Consider the following 20,533-nt stretch of genomic DNA (forward strand, 5'->3'; position numbering starts at 1 on the left):
GTTGTATGTTGTATTTACAACATACAACATAGTTCCATGTTGTATTTACGGCCACTAAATTGTAGGCTATAGCGGCGTTCGGCGAACCGGTGTGCTGCTCCGTTTCCTGAGACGGCCGAAAACACTCGGTGTTTCGCGCCTTTGAGTGGGTTAAAATCGACAGAGTATACCGTCATGTTTCCTCGGGGTTATTCGTCCTTATCGTCTAGTGGAACAGTACTAAGCCATGATCGAACTAATCTTGTTTTGATCCATGGGCTATAAAACCTGCCTTTGCGGTCGGTTTTACTGCGTGCTTTTCCTGGCAGCGTCATGCTTAACTCGCATTGCATCCGGGGCTATAGACATATGCAGTCGCGGTCGATTGAAATAAACCTCGACGCGACTCGATCGCCCCTGTCCTTGCGTTCTTGTTGCCTGTACACTTTAAAAGGTCCAGTCCCTCCCCTTGACTGTCTAGCAGTGCCGTTCTCTACAATACAAAACTGTTATCTCAGTACCTCCCTCTGGTTTTCTCCCGTTTGCGCGTGCTCTCCAGTCAGTTTGCCTCAGTGTACCTTCACTGACATCCAGCGCGCGCGCTTCTCCACCTGATCACTCTCGCAGTCGCAACGCTGCCTTCGTCGCCCGCTCGCTCTTTCTCTACTGATCACGTCAGATCACGTCGGATTTTTATTCCTCCGATTCGCCGACCCCTCCATCCCACACACGCTCTCTGGTCGCCTGCGTCTTTCCCCTGTACACTCATGATCATAACCTGGCCGAACCGAAGGATTTCTCTCTCTCGAGCATGAGAAGGACTGCCAACTCATCCGCAATCCAGCATCAGAGATTGGGCTACCAGCATGAACACTGGATACGTACGCTCAAACAGCAGAAGTTTTTCGCCAACAGAATAAAACACGGGGGACTTCAAATTCCAGCCGTAGGGGAGAATCAGTTTTAGGTAAGATCACAATATATGCAAAATTCTGATGTGGTTCGGTGTTTTCTGTGATAGAAATAGTCAAAAGAGGCATGCGTTTTTTAAAGCCGCTTTCTGTTAGATCCGGACTTGGAGATTTTGTGCAGTTTCGAGAAATTGTGATGTCTTTTAAAACGCGAGGTGGTAGACTCATAATCTCCGATCTTGTTTAATTTTATTTCTCGCTTTTTGACCATGATCGTTTTTTTTTTTTTTTTTTACAGTTGCAGTTCTCTGCCGAATCCATCTGCAGATTTTTGCATGCGGAAGCTAGGTCACTGTCCTTTCAGTTAGTTTCACACTAGATAAATCTTAGTGCCGACTTCGATTTGCATTCGATTTTATAACATATTATTAAATTTGAATGTTATTCTTAGCTATGGTTGAATAACCTTAGAGTAGATGTGTTTCAAATGGACCGGTTGGATCAACGAACAATGTAAGCAAAAGCTACCGAGCGACGGATAGGGAGAGTAGGAGGTCGGAATCTGTTTTCTGTCCACGCGCCGCTTCTTTTTCACTGACCACAAAGGCATACCATCCCTCGGCGTTTAGAAAATTGCCCCATAATGGTCTAAGCAGCCTCATAAAGTTTGGCTTCAATTTGGGTTACGAAGGAATCTGCATACAGGACGCTAGGACCATAGGTTACAATTTTATTCTACTTTGGCCGGAACGGGTAGGCTCTCGTTTATTTCAATTGGTAGGACTGTGCACTCCGATTGCCCCTTTCAAGCGTCAAGTGTCGCCTAAAGGGGCAAATCCCACGTTCGCGTTTTCTTCGGATATTGCTCTGTTATACACTACATAAGCAATACCGAGAGCGTGATGCTGCAAGACTTAGCACGCGACGCAGGTCACATTCTGCACCAGGCTCATTGGCTCGTAATGCACGAGCTCTGTCAGTTCTGACTGTGAACGTGTGTAGTCCTGGTTCATTATCATATGGAATGAAGCATAGACTTCAGAAAACAATTCATGCCGCATAGTAATTCATAATAACAATTATGCTTCGTTTTCAGGGAATTAATTGTGTACGTGGATAGCGCCAATCAAAGAATGAAACCTTTTTATAAGACGTGTGCAGTATTGAAAGATCCTACATGCTGTTTTTCGTTTGTTTTCGAATTTCTGATTCTAAGTTAATGTCAATGTGCTTTCATTCGCAAAGCACAGTTGACAAAAATATGTGAGAATACACTAATACTCTGGCAAATCCCATGCATCCCGCCGTCCATTGTAGTGCTTAACGTTCTCCAACACTCTGCCGTTTCCGACATTTTGTGCTACTCGTGTCATGGGAGAAATAAGTTGATGTATCACTGTGATTTATCATTTGAACTCCGGGCGCACATTTGAGGGTTCTCCATTGTATTGGAGCTGTTGGGCTGTTGTATTTCTTATGGCCACCTGCAGGGGGAGCTCGCGCACTTTTTGCGTCCATTGTCACGTTTCACTTTAACGACGAGTTAATTGAAAGTGTTGTTGATACTTGGGAAATAAGATAGAAGATATCAATCTTGACTGGTGCAAGTGTAATCAAATTATACAAACAGGGAGCCGGTATTTATGTATGGCATTGGCAATGAGTGTAACCTTAATCCCAGAATGTACGAAACCTCACTGAGGTGAAATATCAGTTTAACAGATAAATATTATTAGTTACTGTGATTCATTGTTTCTTTCATCCGTATACCCTCTAAAATAGGGCTGCTTTAGAATTTTTCCAGTTTCACAGACAAATACACTGTTGGAGACAAACTAATATTTGCCAGGTCTGATATTTAGATTCAATAAGACAATAGATATTCACAGACTGATCTGTAATGTAGAAAAGTTGTTTGTAATGCAAATTTAAGTCCCAGAATCTAATACTCAACCAAATTGAGATAAATGTAATGATTATGCGTTGTTTTCAGAGTTTTTTTTTCCCTGAAAAGTCAAGGTTTGGACTCTTCTTCAAATGTATTTCACATCATAAATTCCATAGTAGAAAACAATAGTGTATGATACAGCAGTGGCATAAACAGCTAGATAACAGTGAGGACAGAGGAAGAACACTGGCAATGCTGAAGTGGATTTGGTGTTAGTTATACTGTTGTCTGGTTTTGATGTCCGATACAAGGTAGAGCCTGGCTCAGAAACATGTCAACATCAAAATGTACTTTTCTCAGATGTTTCCTCTGTCTCGTCCATCTTTTGGATAAGACCCGAACCTGAGGTTCTGACTCACCGCGGTCATTAAAGATCCCATAGAATTGTTTTTTAAAGAGACGGGGTGTTAACCCCAGTGCCCTACCCACTCAACATCTGGCTCTAATCACCCTAATCCCTAGATCCTATTGGCCAAAGAATCCACTGCACTTGCACCTATTTTTATTCCCCAGGTCATCACTGAAAAAGAGACAAAATCTCACTGAAAAAATGATGTAATCCCACTGAAAAAGTGACATAATCCCACTACAAAAGTGACATTATCCCACTGCAAAAGTGACAATCCCACTGCAAAAGAGACATAATCCCACTGAAAAAGAGAATTTATTAGAGTTCTCCATTTAAAAAACCCGGTTAAATAAAGGATGAAAAATGTAAATGTTTCTCAGTGCTGTAATTGCTGTGGTTTTATCAGGCTAATGGCAGCCTGCCAGGCATTACAACAGAAAGGTCGACGCAAGACTATGGGGGTTAGACTCCATGTGCATTTTCAGATTTAGCTACAAATTCCTGTTCTCTATTCATTAAGCAGCATGGCCAGCACGCTTCCTCTCTGACGTTCTTTACGCACTGGGTGAATATTGCAACAGCTGGTGCCAGCAAGCTCATAAGTGAACGCTACAATGAATACTGACGTCATCATGATCCAAAACATCAATTTACAGATTTTGAAGTAAATTACATGTTTACATGGAAGTAAATCATATTCTTTTCATTACTTGTGTGTTTCACATGCACATATCTACAATAATATGTACAAATACTGTACATGATAAATTAATATCAGTATACTAATGGTTATAACATTTGCACATTCATAGTGCCAAGCCGAGCATGGTTGCAGATCTAAAATGTTGCTCTTTCTTTTCCACTGTAGTACCATTGCCTGTCAGTAGGCTGTAGGTATGATCTTGTGTGATGCTTGTGGTGGATGTCTGAGATTGACTGACAGCTCATTTGTGTTGCCATGGTTCACACAGCAATGCAACATACTTGTCACATTTGGGCACAGAATCATAGTCCCACTCTATGCAGATAAAAAGTGGGACAGGAAGTGTGGTTCCCTGTTACCAGAGAAGGACCTCAATGTGTACAGCTCATTGGCTGGCGGAATGCCAACACCAGTCAGCCATTGGGCGGGGAAATGGCACAGACTGTCTCTAATTGGCTTAAGGAATTCCAAAGGCGTCCTCTGATTGGCAGGAGTAAAGCCAACTGCTGCATATGACTGGGTTCAATAACTCCCGATGGCAAAGAAAGATTAATATAAGAGGGTGTGGTGTTGCTAAAAATGGACTTTAATACACAGACGAGCGAGGATCCTTGGTGTATCCTGACTGAAAAATGTAAGATACTTTTCCCTGCAGTGGTAATCATCACAGTGGGGTTTAATGGCAGCTGCTACAACAGGCCTCATGTTTAGAATGGTTAAAAAATTGATTAATCTGCTGATTGGTCATAAGTTTGGTTTTATTTCTGCAGACTGCAGAGTGCCAAATGTGAAATTTACACCACATATGGTCGACTAAATTCCCTTATCGAGTACCAAATGTAAGCGGAAGTATATTGTAAGTTGCTCTGGTAAAAAGTGCTTGTAAAATGTGATGCAATTTAACGTGATGTAACGTAATGTGATGTGATGTCAAGCTGTCAAGCTGCTCTGTACTGATTAACCAGAACCCCCATTTGTTTTTTAGTTACGTCTGTTAAATGGATTGGAGGTCCAAGATGATTACATTTTTAGCTGCTAAATTAACGAGGCAGACTCGGAAGCAAATACCCATTAAATTTCCGAGATGGAGTTTTATAGTGATCCCTTAACTGAACCGGAGTGGTGTAAAAAAACAAAACCGAGGAGCAGGGCAGGAGCCGCTATTGTATCTAGCTAGTTAGCCTGATGGTTAGATTGCATCGTGGGACGAATCCTACGGGATCTCTTACCCAACCCGGGAACCGGCTTCACCCTGCAATTCAGGATGCACTGAACGATACCCAGCATCCAACCTGCTGGGCTTCAGTCTGTGCCAATATCATTATTTTCTTACCCGCTTATGTCATTGATTTGAGCCTGAGGCGTCTGCATCGGGGATTCATTGCTTCTCGGGCGATAGCTAACACCGTTAGCGCCGAACAGCGCGGCGTTTACAGAGAACGTGTTTCCGCTCGCAACTGCACGCGCTGGAAACGACCGGTCAAAACCGGCAAGCTCGACCACACCCTCATTTCCGCCGAAAATAAGATGGATACATGACAAGTGGGAAAACAAAATGCAGATATCGAGAAAACGCCTACTTTCCTGTTGTTAGTGAGTCGTTTTGCAGGCAATGAAGGTAAAACGGTTGGATGCGTTTGCAGCATTTCACTGTTATCGGTAAAAGACTATTGGCATCGTGGCATTCCAAACTCTCTGGCATGCTCTAGTATATGAATGTGAATCGGCTTCAACAAAAAGTGTGTCCGGCAGACGACGGGGGAATTCAAAAGGATTATGAATCAGCGAATTCATAAATGAGGTCTCCTTGCCTTTCAGAATGAATACAGATCCATGGCTGATTATTGAAATTCCTGCACAATCCCGGGGGAAACACCTGATGGAGAATAAGATACTCTCTGGGGATAGTAAATTAAAATAAGTGTGTTTTGTGCTGATTTCTAGGCATTCCCTGGAAACGCATTGGACCAGTTCCGTTGGTTTGCCTCATTAAAACTGGTTGATTAGCCACAAACTGAATTTTGAACCTGAAATGACACGTGGAAATTCAGAGAAGTTAGGCATAAAAGGTCGTTCAACAGAGAGTGTTGTGACTTAGGACGTGGTTCAAATCAGGATTATGGATGGCCGTTATAAGGTTTTCTTCAGCCAATTAATGCTGCCTTTATTGAGTCAATTACTCATCAGCCATATGGATAAAACTGCATTGAGCACAGAAATAAAAAATTTTTTATTTAGACAATCCTGGTAACCATTGACGTCGTGGTCCCATTGTGCACAAACTGGCTCCTATTCAGCAAAATAATTTAACTAAATAATCAAATCTGAGCTGAAGAAACCTGCAAAAAGGCCTCAGTGAGAGTTGACCACTGACTTAGGAGGTCAGGAGACTCGATCCAGTGTCGAAAGAATCAAATACTCTTTTGGATGGTATTTGTCAACAATTTGGATGATATTTGTCAACAATTCACCTCTTGAATTATCTAGGGGTTATTTTTGGGAGTCTTTGTCCATATGCTGTATATATGCATTTGTTGTCCTTCTTCCCCAGTGATGCTACCTACTTTATTTTGCCTTGCGCTGATCTCATCTTTTTGGACACGGAGCCGAGATTGCGTTCAGACCTGAAACTAATCTCATAAACCCGTGTTTTATTTCCCCTTTTTAAAAGCCGAGCCCTCTCCCACGTATTCATTAGCGAGCCGTCCCCGAATCGCGGAGAAGCCGGTAATTTGAAAGGCACAATTAAGTTTTACAAACACGCCTGTAAGAGATGGGATTCCAGGCCGCAATATCGCGGTCGGCCATATTGAACGGCAACCGTAATTACCCCCGGGAAGGAAAACGCAATTTGAAAGTATTAAAATGAATCTTTGGGTCCCTCTTGGCGGCCGCGTGCCGCGGTTGTGGGGGGCAGTTATTCACGCGGCTCGTTTCTGGCTCGTCCGCCCGGGTTTGCTGTGGTTTGTTTGTGTGACGGGGGGGAAAGCGCGCTGTGGATTTATGGCCGCGCGAGGGAACGCACGGAGGAAGACGATATCGATGCCCGCCCTGCTCCGGTGTGACAGTTCTGGAAGTAAACAGAGATTTTTTGAAGTGGGTGTCCGATTGCGCAGGATCTCTTTAATGTAGTTGCTCCCTACAGGCCTGGCACTCTGTAAGGAGTTAGATATGTTACCCCCCTCCCCTCTGGTCCCTGCTTTCAGCTGATTGGCTGAACCTGTCCCTGCGTTCAGCTGATTGGCTGAACCCCTCCCTGCTTTCAGCTGATTGGCTGAGATAAAGATCAGCAGCCCTCTTTGACGTTGCACCACAGTCCGACGGGCAGTGCAAACCTTTATAAATAATAGGGCGCACTGTCGAACGCGCTGACTGCTAGCTCATTCGGTCTAATGAAGCTCGATAATTTCCCCATTTACGCGATCGCGGGTCGGAATGAGACGTTAGCCGGAGGTCACCGCGGGTTGCCAGCGTGTGCCCGAGGACTGGCCCTCGCAGCGCAGAGAAATCCCCCCCTCTGCGCCGGCGATAAAGCCAGCCCACCAGCAGGGCCCGGCCCGCTCCACGCCGAAGGGGCTGCTGGGATTGTTAATAAACAATGGCATCCCAGTGGGGGGGGAGTGGGGTGGAGCCTGGGGGCCCTGCCAGCTGGCTCCTGGATACGGTTGCCGTAGTCTTTCCTGGTGAGTAGGCGAATGCAAGGAAGGGAAAAAAAAAAAAAAAAAAAAAATCCAAAAAATAAATTCCGTGCGATGCCCGCCATCCGGGCAGGACCGGGGGGGGTGGGGTGGGAGAAGCGTCCCCGATGCCCACCGCCGGCGAGATATCGGCTGTGGATCTGAAGCTTGTCATCCAGCCCCCCCCTCCCCCCCCCCCGAGCTCCATTCCCGTAAGTGGTGGTGTGTGTGCTCCTTCACCTCAATCTTTCTGAAGGGGGGGAAATGGGAAATGACAACAACAACAAGAAGAACAAACAAGAGGAACTCTGTCCTGTGGTGAACTCCCCCTGACCCCAACACCCCCCCCCCCCATCGCTGGCAGGACCACATGCCCTGGATAGAGCATTTCCCTGAGTCACATGATCTCCTCCCCCAGCATATTCTTACCCAGCATCCTTTGCATGTTCTCCTCATTCCTCACCTGTTCCTCAGTGTCGATTTCAGTCCGTCTGCAAGCTGATGGACGACTCTCCCCCCCGCGCTCATTCGCATTCCTTAAACGTGCATTAGCGGCGCCGACTAGCATTCCCGTGAGCCCGCCGTTCTGCCATCGCCCGTTCGCGTCGTCTCGCCCGGACCCACGCCTTCGCGCTGCTAACGGTGAGACACAGCGGCGAGGTGCTCCACACACTCTATTGTTCTTATCTTTTTAATTGTCGCTCATTGCCTCTTACGGAGGATCTGAACAAGGACCATCATTAGCTTATGCTCTTCTAAGGTAAAGTCATGCATGCCACACATCTCAAGTGCTCTAAGGCTGCTTTACTACCTTGATCTGTTTTCCTCATGTTCACTTTCAGAGGTTAGCATGTTATATCACTGCCGCCCACCGATAATTGACACACTGTTCAGGTGCTCTGAATGTTAGCGCCACACTGCTGATCCAAGTCACTAACTATTAAGGATTATTCGCTGCTCTGTAGCTGCCGTAAAGTATGCTTGTCTGACTGCATTCACGTCTCAGTTCTATCTCGCCTGCTCTTCATCTGATTCTCTTTATAAATCACGAGTTCTGCCACTGGGCAAGTGTGTTTAATTGAGTCTATTAAACGCCAGTAATCAGAATGTGAAGTAAGCAAGACTCTGCATCCCGGTTGTAACTGAGCACACCGATGCGACTGACCTGGTTTTGCTGCGTAAAACTGAGGGAAATGTGTGTATGTGTGTATGTATGCGTTTGTGTGTGTGTATGTGTGTATGTATGCGTTTGTGTGTGTGTATGTGTGTATGTATGCGTTTGTGTGTGTGTATGTGTGTATGTATGCATTTGTGTGTGTGTATGTATGCGTTTGTGTGTGTGTATGTAGTGTGTGTGTGTGTGTTTTTATGTTGTGTGCATGTGTTTGTGTGTATATAGTGTGTGTGTGCATGTGTATGTGGTGTGTGTGTGCGTGTTTGTATGTAGTGTTTGTGTGTGTGTTTGTGTGTGCCCGTGTGTGTGTGCATTTATGTGCGTGTGTGCACGTGTGTGTGCATGCGTGCGAGTGTGTGTATACATTACCGCAGTACTTTACGAGTGAGGCAGCAGACCGAAATAAAATAACCGGTTTAATACTCATAAAACACACAAACTGCAGTGACTGCTGCCAGTTTTCTGTGTGTACTGGAAGCTACGCTGAGCCTCTGCACCCAAAGGATTACATGCATGCTGCTACTGTTCCCTGGTTTGAGTCCTGACCGCACTGACTTATCCCTTATGTGGTTTAAAAACAAAAAAACCTGAAGTGAAGCTTCAGGCTTTTAATACAGCCAAAATCTCCCAACCACACCATACACAACTTTGAATAGGAGGCGATTAGCCTGCCATGCACAAAGAAGGCTAATTAGGGGAGGTCACTGTCCACAGTGGCCTCTCTGTACTGGACAGCTCCCCTCCAATCAGCCTCAGCCTCATCTCAACACACCAATAGGCATTGGTTTTATTGACCGGCTCTGAACGGTGAACCTCTGTTATCTTGTTCCTCTCCAACATGTTTGTTTTTTATTAGAATTTCTTATCACATAATGCATCAGAAACGCTCATGTTATATACCGTTACACATTTATTGCACTACGACATTGCTTAATTGCACACTGTGCTAGGTTTGTTGTTAGATTTTTTAAAAACATTTGTCCCACAGGTTGAATACGAACGTTGACCTGTGCAAAATTTTGAAGAATTTGTTAGATAATAAAGATGTTTTGGCTACTGTAGATCCAGAGACAAGATATCCTGACTTTAATTATATTGACAGGACTTAAGCTTTTTTTTTTTTTTCATTCTCAGGGAATTTTGCAGAATATATTTTAATCTCATCTATTGTACAATACTTTCTGTAAAAGTTTCTGATCCAGAAACATGTTTCTAAGGCTTCCATTGCACACCCAATGGAGGGGGGGGAGGGTTCAGATTGCAAGCATGGAATCACAGGGCGGGCGGCAGGGGTGGAGTAGGTGAAACCTAAATTGACTTTTAGGCAAATGGCTTCATTATATTGGAAATGGAAACGATGAAAAGCTTGTTTGGATTTCAGTCCAATTGCACGGACCAGAAGGAGCTGTGTGAGATTCCAATTACCAATAACAAGGAGTTATTGCAAATTATGCATATCTTTAATTGAGGCTGAAGCCTTGAATGTAGTCACGTGTAGTCGGTGAACTTTCTTTTTTAGCGGTCGGAGATGGTTAAAATGTTTAATCCTCCTTAAAAACGATAATCGTCGAAATGATTTTGTCGAGCACCTCGTTTCAGACTATTAGCCTGGAATTAACATCAAAATAACACCCACGCAGCTGCATTATAACGGGCGTATCTTCATTTCTGCGGGGATCGCAGTCTGCCACGGATCTGACGGCCGACCTGCCGTACGGTGTATCTCAGTTTTTATTTTTATTTGAATTCTCCCGGTACCTCCTTCCGCAGGAGAGCTCTTGGTCTTGTTCCGTTGCGTTTCAAATTCAGACTCTTTTCAGATCCGCCTCAAACCTGACGCAAACTTCAAGAGAGGGGGGAGCCTTGTGAAAGTCAGAACCCGGCAGAGGGCTCTTAGTCGGCTGTGGTCATTATTGTTATTATCGTTACTACTTTTTATTTTATTTTTTAGTAAAAGTGAAACTAAACTCGAAACTGCAAGGTCAGCGAAGGGGGGAGGGGGTGTGGAGTGGAGCCGGCTTGAGATCTTACCCGCCGAGGCTCTCCGGGGCCGGACAGCCGCTCGCTTGAGTTAGCGGTAATTATGGAACGCCGTTCCCTCCGTCTCCTCTTTCTCTGGGAGAAAAGAAAGAAGCCGTTTTAAAAAAAAAATCTTGTCGGTGCGCGATCGGGGGACAGTGAGAAGGCCTTTCACGGGTGGGAAACTGTGAGAGGCTCCCCCCTTTCTGTCAGTGTGGGGGGAGGGGGAGGCGATGGAGAGGAGGAAAGTGGTGGATGAGATGGTTCGAGAATGGGGGGGAGGGAACTGCTCCCAAATCCACAGGACTCCTGAGGTAATGCCTACAAATTATAACTTTGGGTGCAGGCAGGGGGTGGGAGGGTGAGTTCTTGCTGAAAGGCAGACAGACAGGCGAAGGCTCGTTTCGGAAATCCCCCTTTTCCTAGACAGCCTCGTCTTTGCTGCGGCGCTGGGTTCTTGTAACAGATAGGAATCTGCCCTTGCGAGGCCGGGAGGGACTTCAAAATGTCCAATATTTAGGTCGGCTTGGTAATTACTCGTCCCCTGTTCCCGCGGATACTTCAATCGCGTAAAAAATAGACCCGTTCCTCGATGTCAAGGGGTCCCGACGCGGAAACAGGAACGCTGTGCGCTCGACACGCGGGACGGAGCCCGTGTTTTTCGGAGCCGAAACGTAACGGGGGATAAAAGTGGTAAAGCTTTCAGGTCCCGTCTCACTGGATAGGGCCCAAGAGAGGACCGCGACTGTGTCTGACCCCCGGGCCGCTGAACGCAATCCAGCCCCCCCCCAATCGCAGTGTCTCCTCAGCCCCCCTCCCTCCCCAACCCCTTCCGCCATTACAACCTCCCAGAAAGAAAAGGGTGGGGGTGGGGGGAGGCGGCAAGTAGTGAAATCTAATTTTGTTTAGGGCCCCCATATGCTGATGGAACAGCTGAGTGTATTCATTTGGTTTTCCACACTGCTGAATTTGGGTTTTAATCAGTCTGTTGTTCAATTTAATTCATGTTCCTCCACGTTACAAAAAAAAGAATTCTCCGTTTTTTAATTTTCCTTTTTAGATCCTTAATTGTTACGGTGAGCAAAATTCATTTCACCCAAATTTCACTGGCAGACAGAATGAATCACAGTTAGTCTAGACTAGGTAACCTAGGTAACTGTTGTGACCTGGTCCCTTGGTGCTGTAATAACAGTGTTGGAATCCCTATGGCTTCTTTGAAACGGGCGTGAGTTGCCTGCCATTCTGGCAAACGAGCAAGTCCTTGAGTTCCTATAGGAAGCGGATGCACAGGACTTAATGTGTGTAATTCATATTGAAAATGCAACATATCAAATAGCAAAGATGCATTGTGGGACTGTCAGTGGCGTCTGATGGTAGACGTAAGCATTGAAGCACATGATCCGTTGATGCATTAATCAAACTGCCATCTTGAAGGTTGAGGGACATACGGGGGGGGAGGGGGGGGGGGTAAACAGTTTATTCGATTTCCCGCCTTTTCATGAATAAGAACTTTGTCAAAGGCAGACATTACCATCGCAAAGATACAGGCTCTAGACGCTCCCTTCCAAATTGATGCAATTTATCTCTGAAAGAACGAGCTTCGCTCGGCTGGATGCACCGTACCGAGTAATGCCCTTGAACCAGGCTGCTTCCGCCCGCCTCCTCCTCCTCCCTTTGAGGTTTCGGGGAACTTTATTTTCTTGGATTTAGTGTTTTGAATGTGACGTGTCAAGGAGGCTCAAACAAATCTTCAATCACAGGGAGAGCCGCTTCTCCAGATGCTCTTCAGATAAGGCCGCTCGGAAGGTTCCGCGACAGTCAGCAGAGGAACGTGAGCGGCATCGCTGCGCTCGGAGGCCTCCTCTGCTGAAATCTACTGCGGGGGGGAGGGGGGGGGGGTGTTTCAATCTAGCCCCGGTGGGCCTCAGTTTGCACGTGAATCCGGTGATCCCTGAAATTCGAAGAAAAAAAGAAAGGATGGTAAAAAAAGGGGAATAAATAATTGCTAAATAATTTTGCTAAACGAAAAATAAGAAGTTTCGTAAGGTTTTGAACTCGATCCTTAGCCGAAATCCTGACGCACTGTCAACGTGTTTCCTGGAGAACCTGTTTGGCGTACGGCACACTACGCGGGAGGATTAAATCGTGCGGCAGACGTGATTGGAAGCTCAGTTCCGCGTGCGGTCCTCCTCTCCCTCCGCATCGTAGGCCCGCTGGTCCGTAGCGCTCGTAGCGAGGTGGTCGCCGGCGTTAGCTCTGGTCTCTGCGGTTACCATGGAGCGGAGGCCCTTAGTTACGCACCGCGGGCGTCTCACGCCAGAGCGCGGCGACCAATCCCGCGAGGGCCGTCTGAGAACCCGTCGCCCTAAATTCCGGAAAATTCCGTGAGGTGCGGAAGCGCGCGGACTCCGAAGCGATCGTCGGCCACGTCCCCGCCGGGGTTGAGTCCTTCCCGGAACGGGATGAGTCCTTTTTTAAGAGGCGCGCGACCGAACGGCGGATCTGCGTATGGGAAGGCGCTCCTCCTGCCCGCGGACCGTTTGACCGTGTGCTCAAACGGAACTGCGGCGTTCCTCCGAGAGAGTGTCGCGCCCCCGTCCGAAAGTTTTCTTTTCTTTTTCTTCTTCTCCTTTTGGCTGTTTTTTTTGACGTCTGAACCGAATGTCTCAGCACAAAAGAAAAACAATTAAAAAAACGAACGGAGGAACGTTGACGGAACGCCGAGCGTTTCTCCCGTCGGCCACGGGAGTGCATCGCCCGTCCTCGTCGTCCACCAATGAGGCGTCTGAGAACTGAGGACCGACCTAAAACAGACTGAGGGGTGACGAAAGACGTCTGACGTGTGACAGACGGAAAGAATGTCGGAGGAGGCGCTTCGTAACGTGTAATGGGGTCCATGCGCACGGGGGCTTGCTGTACATAGCCTATATATAGTCGCAAGGATTCCATTTCACTGGGCTTGCAAGCTGTTGCAATATTTAAAGTTTCACCCAGTGCTAGAATAAAACTAGAATTTGTGTACTACATTACCCATCAACGTGGGCTATCAGAAACTGCCTGGGGAGAATTGCAGTTGGGTGGTGAAGGCTGTGGGTAATTAACATGGAGTAGAAAATTACAGATGGGTGTATTTTAATAATAGTAATAATAAATGTATTTTATATAGCGCTTTTCATGGTCTTAAAGATGCTTAACAATAAATGCTACATACATACATACATTCATACAATGAAACATACAATATTTGCTGTCTCTTTTGTTCTCTTTTGTACACTTTTGACATTTGAATCTGTTGTTTATTTGCTTGTGATATATGCGGTTAACAAAAAATGAAAACAATGTGAAGTCATTCATTATGGGCTATTGTGTTGCCATGGCATTGAGTCCACTACCACATGGGACTCTGCCCGGAGGCTAATCATACCTCGCAGGTCCACGGGAAAATGGCCGACTCTCGCTCACCCGGTGGCGGACACCTCGGCGCGTCCGCCGGCTACATGCTAATCGCCGTGGACGCGGCCGGGCGCTGTCCTGCCCGCGCACATCGCCATGCGTCTCCTGCCCGGGCGCTTCCCTGCCCGCGCGTCTCCTGCTGCCCGGGGCTGCTAATCGCCTGCGCCACGCTTCCCATTATTACCGACTTCTTAAAGTGGCTCAAAATGCTTCCTTCGTTTTATTTTATTTTTTATCCGGCGCATGCTCTGCATAACTTCCCCGCTTCCGAAAGATGGATGAGCCGCCCGGGGCGCAGTCGTTCCCAGAAGCCGAGCCATCTTCCCGCCTTGGAGCTGAATGACGTTGTGTCGAGCCGCGGGGATTCGGGCGGTCAAAGGACTCGCGCTTCCGTTTCTTTCCGGAAACTCGAAGGTGTCAGAGAGCCGGGAACGACCCTCGAGAGGAAAAACTCCTCGGTGTCCCGAGGTCGTACCCCACGTCCTGAGGTCACGCCCAGTTCAGCCCTCCCGGTTTAACGAGCCACCCCCCTCCCCCGGCTGACTCCAGATCAGTTTTCGGGGGAATTCTACGTCCCGACGTCGCCTTTCGGGGTTTGACAGGCGCAGGAGCGACGCCGGCGTTCGTTTCTAGACAGGAACTGTCAGCGGAAGGGCGCGCACGTCCGCGGCGACAGGAAGTGCGGCGCCGAGACGCGGTCCGACATCATTACAGACTCATCTCGTGACCTTTCGCGGACTGCCTTCCCCGCCGTTTCCTCTAATAACGAGGCGGGGGGGGGTGAGACAGGCCCCGTCCGTCACTCTCAAAACAGCGCACGCAGGGCAGCGAGACGCGCAAGCTAGCCGCCAATAACTGAAAAAAAAAAATCACCGTTATTTGGGTTGGCGGCTCGCCGCGGCCTTACCGGAGATCTGACTCAGGTGACGGGCTCCACCCCTGTGAGGGAGAGGCGCAGTGCCGATTCGCCGTGCGTTTTTGCGACGATGTGGCGGTGCGCAGTGCGCTCTCCAACACCCAGCGCCCTGGACCGAGCTCCCGAACTGAAGGGACGGTTCACGCGGTCACGTTTGACGGCTGAGCGTCAGCCGCGTTCGGCGCGGAGCGCGTTTCCGTTTCCTTCCCCGCCCGGTTAGCCCGATAAACCCGACCGGCCCGAAAAAGACCGGAGCCCAACACGCGTGCTGCTCGCGTGACAGGCTGCTGGAACCAATCGCCTAAACCGATCGGCCATCTGTCGCGTGAACCGTCCAATCAGGAACGGAGCCAAGCGCCCAGCCTGTGGGAACCGGGATCTGATTGGGGCTCACAGCTGCAGCCTTCTAAATAGCTGTCTTGAGTGACTAAATTGCTGGGGTGGGGGAGGGGGGTGTGGGGGTTGCAGGCTGGTGGGGGCAGGGGTTGGATGGTGGCGTATTGGACGGTGGTGGGTGGGTAATAAGGAGGGTGGGGGCAGGCTTTTTTCATACATGTCTACCCTGTCACGCTCCATTTGCTGTCACATTCAGTAACAGGGCGATAATTCTGGTCACATGGTCACACTATACAGGAAGTATATGTCCCTGAAGTGTCAAGGAACCATGTTTAACCCCCCCCCACTATGACATCACAGCCTCTTTGCGAATCATTTGCATGCATGTACGCAGGAATTCAGGAGGCCGAGGGACGTTGTGTGTCATGTCACATTTGATAATACGGTTTTACATAACATAGGTTATGTTAGCATTCATGAAACAGTGCATGTGCCAATGAATTATTCATACAAGAAGTTACATCATATTAATGAAGGCTGTATACGTATTTCCTGAAGGTTTTTGGAATACATAATTTAAATAATTTAAGTACAACCATCATGTTACATCATAATCATTAGAAAGGTTACTTTTTTGGCACATTGGTCATAAATAAGAAATTGCTTGAAAGGCTGGTGGAGTAAATCATTATTAATACTGCCTTGACAGTCTCTCTCAATCATCGCGTTTCAGGCCTGAAAAGTTAACCTGCTAAGATGCAGCTGGGCCGAATTGGGGTGAGCCGTTGCCGTAGAAACAAGCCAGCCCAAATTCCTCTGGGGGGGGGGGGATGAATGTCCTTAACTTCTAACACAAATTCTGAAAGGTAGCGAGCCCAACCTCTCAACCTCCCCAAATGAACAGCTACCTGTGCTACCTGAGGTCTCTATTGTGACTTGTGTCTTGGAGTGGAATCTGGTCATAATTACAGTCAAGGAACATAACTGGGTTGCATGTGTTGCGTTATGGAACATGACGTTGTGTTGCCTGTGTTGCTTTACGGAACATGGCTTTGTGTTGTGTGTGTTCCAGAACATGGTTTTGTGTTGCCTTATGGAACATGGCTTTGTGTTGTGTGTGTTCCAGAACATGGTTTTGTGTTGCCTTATGGAACATGACTTTGTGTTGTGTGTGTTCCAGAACATGGTTTTGTGTTGCCTTATGGAACATGGCTTTGTGTTGTGTTATGGAACATGGCTTTGTGTTGCGTTAATGAACATGGCTTTGTGTTGTGTTACAGAACATGGCTTTGTGTTGTGTTATGGAACATGGCTTTGTGTTGTGTTACAGAACATGGCTTTGTGTTGTGTTATGGAACATGGCTTTGTGTTGTGTTACAGAACATGGCTTTGTGTTGTGTTACAGAACATGGCTTTGTGTTGCGTTAATGAACATGGCTTTGTGTTGTGTTATGGAACATGGCTTTGTGTTGTGTTACAGAACATGGCTTTGTGTTGCTGAAGTGGCTGTGAAGTTGTCTGTCCCAGAAAACCCTCTCTGAGGGTTTCTGTTGCGGCAGAAGTCACACAGCGCATTTTCTCAGCAACCAAATCTGCAAATTGGGGTGTTTTTCTCAACCAGCTGAGATCTCAAACCCCATGTTCACACAGCGTCAAACCCGTCATTTTCACAAAGCACCGTTTTCTCATGTTTATGACAATCCCCTTGCTTTTGCTTTAATTAGGCTATTTCAGCAGATCAAGCTGCAGTGGAAATGACTATTCTCTGCCTGCTGATGAACAACTGTCAGCCATTAACAGTCAAAAAACCCACAGCATTTCTCTGGAAGAAATTCAGCTAATATGTTGAATGTTGAACGGATCTGAGCATGGATGGAATTGAATTAGACCACTCAAAACCACATAAATAAACACACTGCACTGAAACAGAATACACGCTGATTATTCGAAAAGTTGCAATACGTAATTGATGTGCATGGGACTTAATCTGATTACAGCTGATTAACTGGTCTCATTCGCACCATCAACCAGGTGAGCAGTAATTCCGAAACGTCACGGGTCCGAAACAGGACGCGGGCGTCGGCAGCGACGGGGGCGAGGCCCGTGAGTCTGCGGAGCGTTTGCAGCGACGCGGTACCCTCTCCTCTGGTACGGAGAGATTCAGCCTTTGAATAATTCAGAGGAAAAGATTCCGGTCTCTCAGAAATCCCTAAACAAGCATTTGCTTTGTGTTTGTTGCTGTAAGGTAAAGCGCACGGCGTCCGGTGTGTTTACATTATGCATATTCAGTGTGTCGGGCGCGTGCGTTATTTTACCTCGCGTAATCCTCTTTTGGGGTTGCAGTCGACGTGCTTTGTAAACGAATGCGCTGCCCCGTGGTCAAATGCCTGCAGGATATAAAAAGTCCATTGAGCTCGGGGGGAAAACAAAAGTATAGGAGCATGGATTCCAATGGCAAAGGCTGAATTACGGTCTGTTTTAAGGCACTGAACAGTTAGTAGTAAAGGGTAGCACGCACACGAGCGTACACACACACTCACAACACACAGACACACACACACACATAAACAGACACACACAGACACATACACACACAGACAAACACACACCTTGAATGTTTTGCGCATGGGATAAATTCTTCATGTTCTTCTACAAAGAAAAGACTCCAAAAGCCACTAACTTTTTGTGTTTCTTTGTTTGAGGAGTTAGCTCGGGAATCCCAAACGCTGTAGTTTTAATTTCCCCTCATTATTCGAGTTTTTTAAATTGATTACGGTATACAGAAGACTTGGAGTAAGTGGATAGAGATACAGTACGGTGTGAAATATGTTTTGTCAACATTTGGAGGTCACTGATAAACCCTATTTGTGCGATTATATTTCTGGCATTCTGAAGTCAGCGAGATGGACGGAACTTGCGATATCTTCAATATCGAATTGTAATTTCCTTGCTGTGAAATATAGGCAAGAGATTTAATGACAGTACTGTCGCAGTAAAAAATAAAACCCAAAAATACCAACACAAGAAAGACATGCTCTTTTCTCCAAATGACGGCGTCACAGTTGAAAGTGAATTACAAACTAGGTCTGAATATGCCTGGATTCATTTTTCATTTAGTTAATTTTGACATGAAAATAAAGTGATTTTTTAATTATTTTTTCGACTTCACAAACACAGATTGTCAGGTTAATTTCAGTGATTCAAGAACTCTGCAAATTGTGTTCATGCATTAAGAAAAATCTAACTTACGCTAAGATTCTGCTGAAGGCAAAGTTAATTGTTATCGAGTGAGAAGGTGACATCTCTCTTGTATGAAGCAGGGGGTCGTTTTCTGAAAGAAAAATAAAAATGCCGCTGCTGTTTCATGAAGTAGATAAGGTGTCCAGACTGGCTGATTAACAAAAAGCTATCTGAAGAAAGGAGAGCAGACTCACGGCGAGCTCCCTTTTGTTTAATTGGAAGCAATAATGTTTAGAGCACAATTTGACATTTTCTGCGCCCTTTGTGTGGCTAGCGTTGATGTTAGCGACGGCTCCGGCTTCATCACAGAGTCACACAGACGCTGGCTTTTATTTTCAGATTTTTTATTATTATTTTTTTAATAGGTTTGTCTGGATTGCATCTGCTGGAAACTAAAGCCAAACTGCCTTTGAAAATTCTCCCAAATTATTATTATTTTGGTCGAGATGCGAGAGCCCAGAATGGAAATGATTGCCCGGGGGGCACTTAGCACCAGGCTAATCACTGTGCTGAAATATATCCAGGACTATCAGGTCGTTTCCTCAGATGGAATAGCGGGAAAGAGCGAAGCGGACAGTGGCGCGCGCGTGCGTGCGTGTGTGTCTGTAAAGGCCAATTACGGACTGAATGAACCTTTCATTAGACCGAAAGAAGAGCGGGGGGTGGCCAAAATGGAAATGACTGCGCATTAAAAGAGAGGGTCCGCATCGGCCAGTGGCACTGCCTGCTCCCCCCCTCCTTGACCCCCCCAACCCACCCTGCCCCCCCCCCCCCCCCCTTCCCCTTGCTGGTCGTTAGGGAAGCGAGGGAACCTTCGACAGTGACTTTGTTAAGCAGCCCGTTAGCTCGCGGCTAACAAGAAAGGGAAAGGGGAGTTACCTGCGGACGGATAACCGTTCATCCCTGATTTCTTCGGGATAAATTGCTGTGAATGACTGGAACCAAGTATCTCTGAAATTAAGCACAAACAAGCAGACAAACAAACAAATAGTTTTTATTTTTGTACCGATTTACTTCCTGAGCCGTATAGGTGAACGCGCTCAGCTACGCAGCGTTTCGCCTGCTGCGAGGACGTGAAAACCAAAAGCGCGTTTTTTTCCCTTTTCCTCCGCCATCTGCGCGTCGTCCCGCCTGGTCCGTGTGATTTACGGCGCCCGCTGCTCTGCGCTCACACCGCGCGCGTTCGCTCCTGCGTCGCCGGCCCCCGCCTCAGGAAGGGCGGTAAAGTGACCGAGCGCGGCTTTGGGGCTCGGCTCCGTTTCCGTACTGATTAATACGAGCGGGGACCAAACGGGAGCCGCTGTGCTCTGCGGAATTCGTCACACCCAGGAAACAAGAAGACCGGGGAATTAAAAAATAAATTGTGTTTGCCTTTGTATTTGTGTGTTTGTGTGTGCGTGTGCGTGTGCACAGTATATATACACACACACGCATATATATATATATATATTCTTTTATTCCCTGGTCTTATTCTGGGTTGACAAATTCTGTAAAGAAATGGCTCCTTTCGGTCCCAGCTTGTATTTATCATCAGTTAGGAAATGGGTAAACAGGAGGACGAAAGGGACCGGAGGAGCCCTTCCAGGGAAGGGAGGAAAAAAAAAACAGAATGAAATGAGGTCAGCGAGTCTGGGAAGCCTTGCGTTTCTGGAGAGGACTGAGCCGGGCCAAGCCAAAGAAATATGAATGTAAAAAAAGGAAATAAAACAAATGTAAGACCCTCTGGGGAGCTCGCCAGAGGTGTCGTCCCGGGAGACGTGAGCAGATGTTCCGTCAGCGGACGCAGGAAAAGCAGGTGCGACTGCGAACGGGCCTGCCTTCGGAAACT

The 20,533-nt window shown here is 46.9% G+C and overlaps 1 protein-coding gene across 1 annotated transcript in view; it reads left to right on the plus strand.

Moving 5' to 3' along the window:
* Positions 1 to 336: 336 nt before the first annotated feature.
* brinp1 (bone morphogenetic protein/retinoic acid inducible neural-specific 1) overlaps positions 337 to 20,533 on the plus strand; it is a 113,016-nt gene continuing 92,819 nt past the window's right edge. The window contains exon 1 of the mRNA XM_064308183.1: positions 337 to 946. The gene's annotated coding sequence lies outside the window, so the exon portion shown is untranslated. The remainder of the gene's footprint in view (positions 947 to 20,533) is intronic.

Source organism: Anguilla rostrata, chromosome 14, assembly GCF_018555375.3.
Source record: "Anguilla rostrata isolate EN2019 chromosome 14, ASM1855537v3, whole genome shotgun sequence".
Lineage (NCBI taxonomy): Eukaryota > Metazoa > Chordata > Actinopteri > Anguilliformes > Anguillidae > Anguilla > Anguilla rostrata.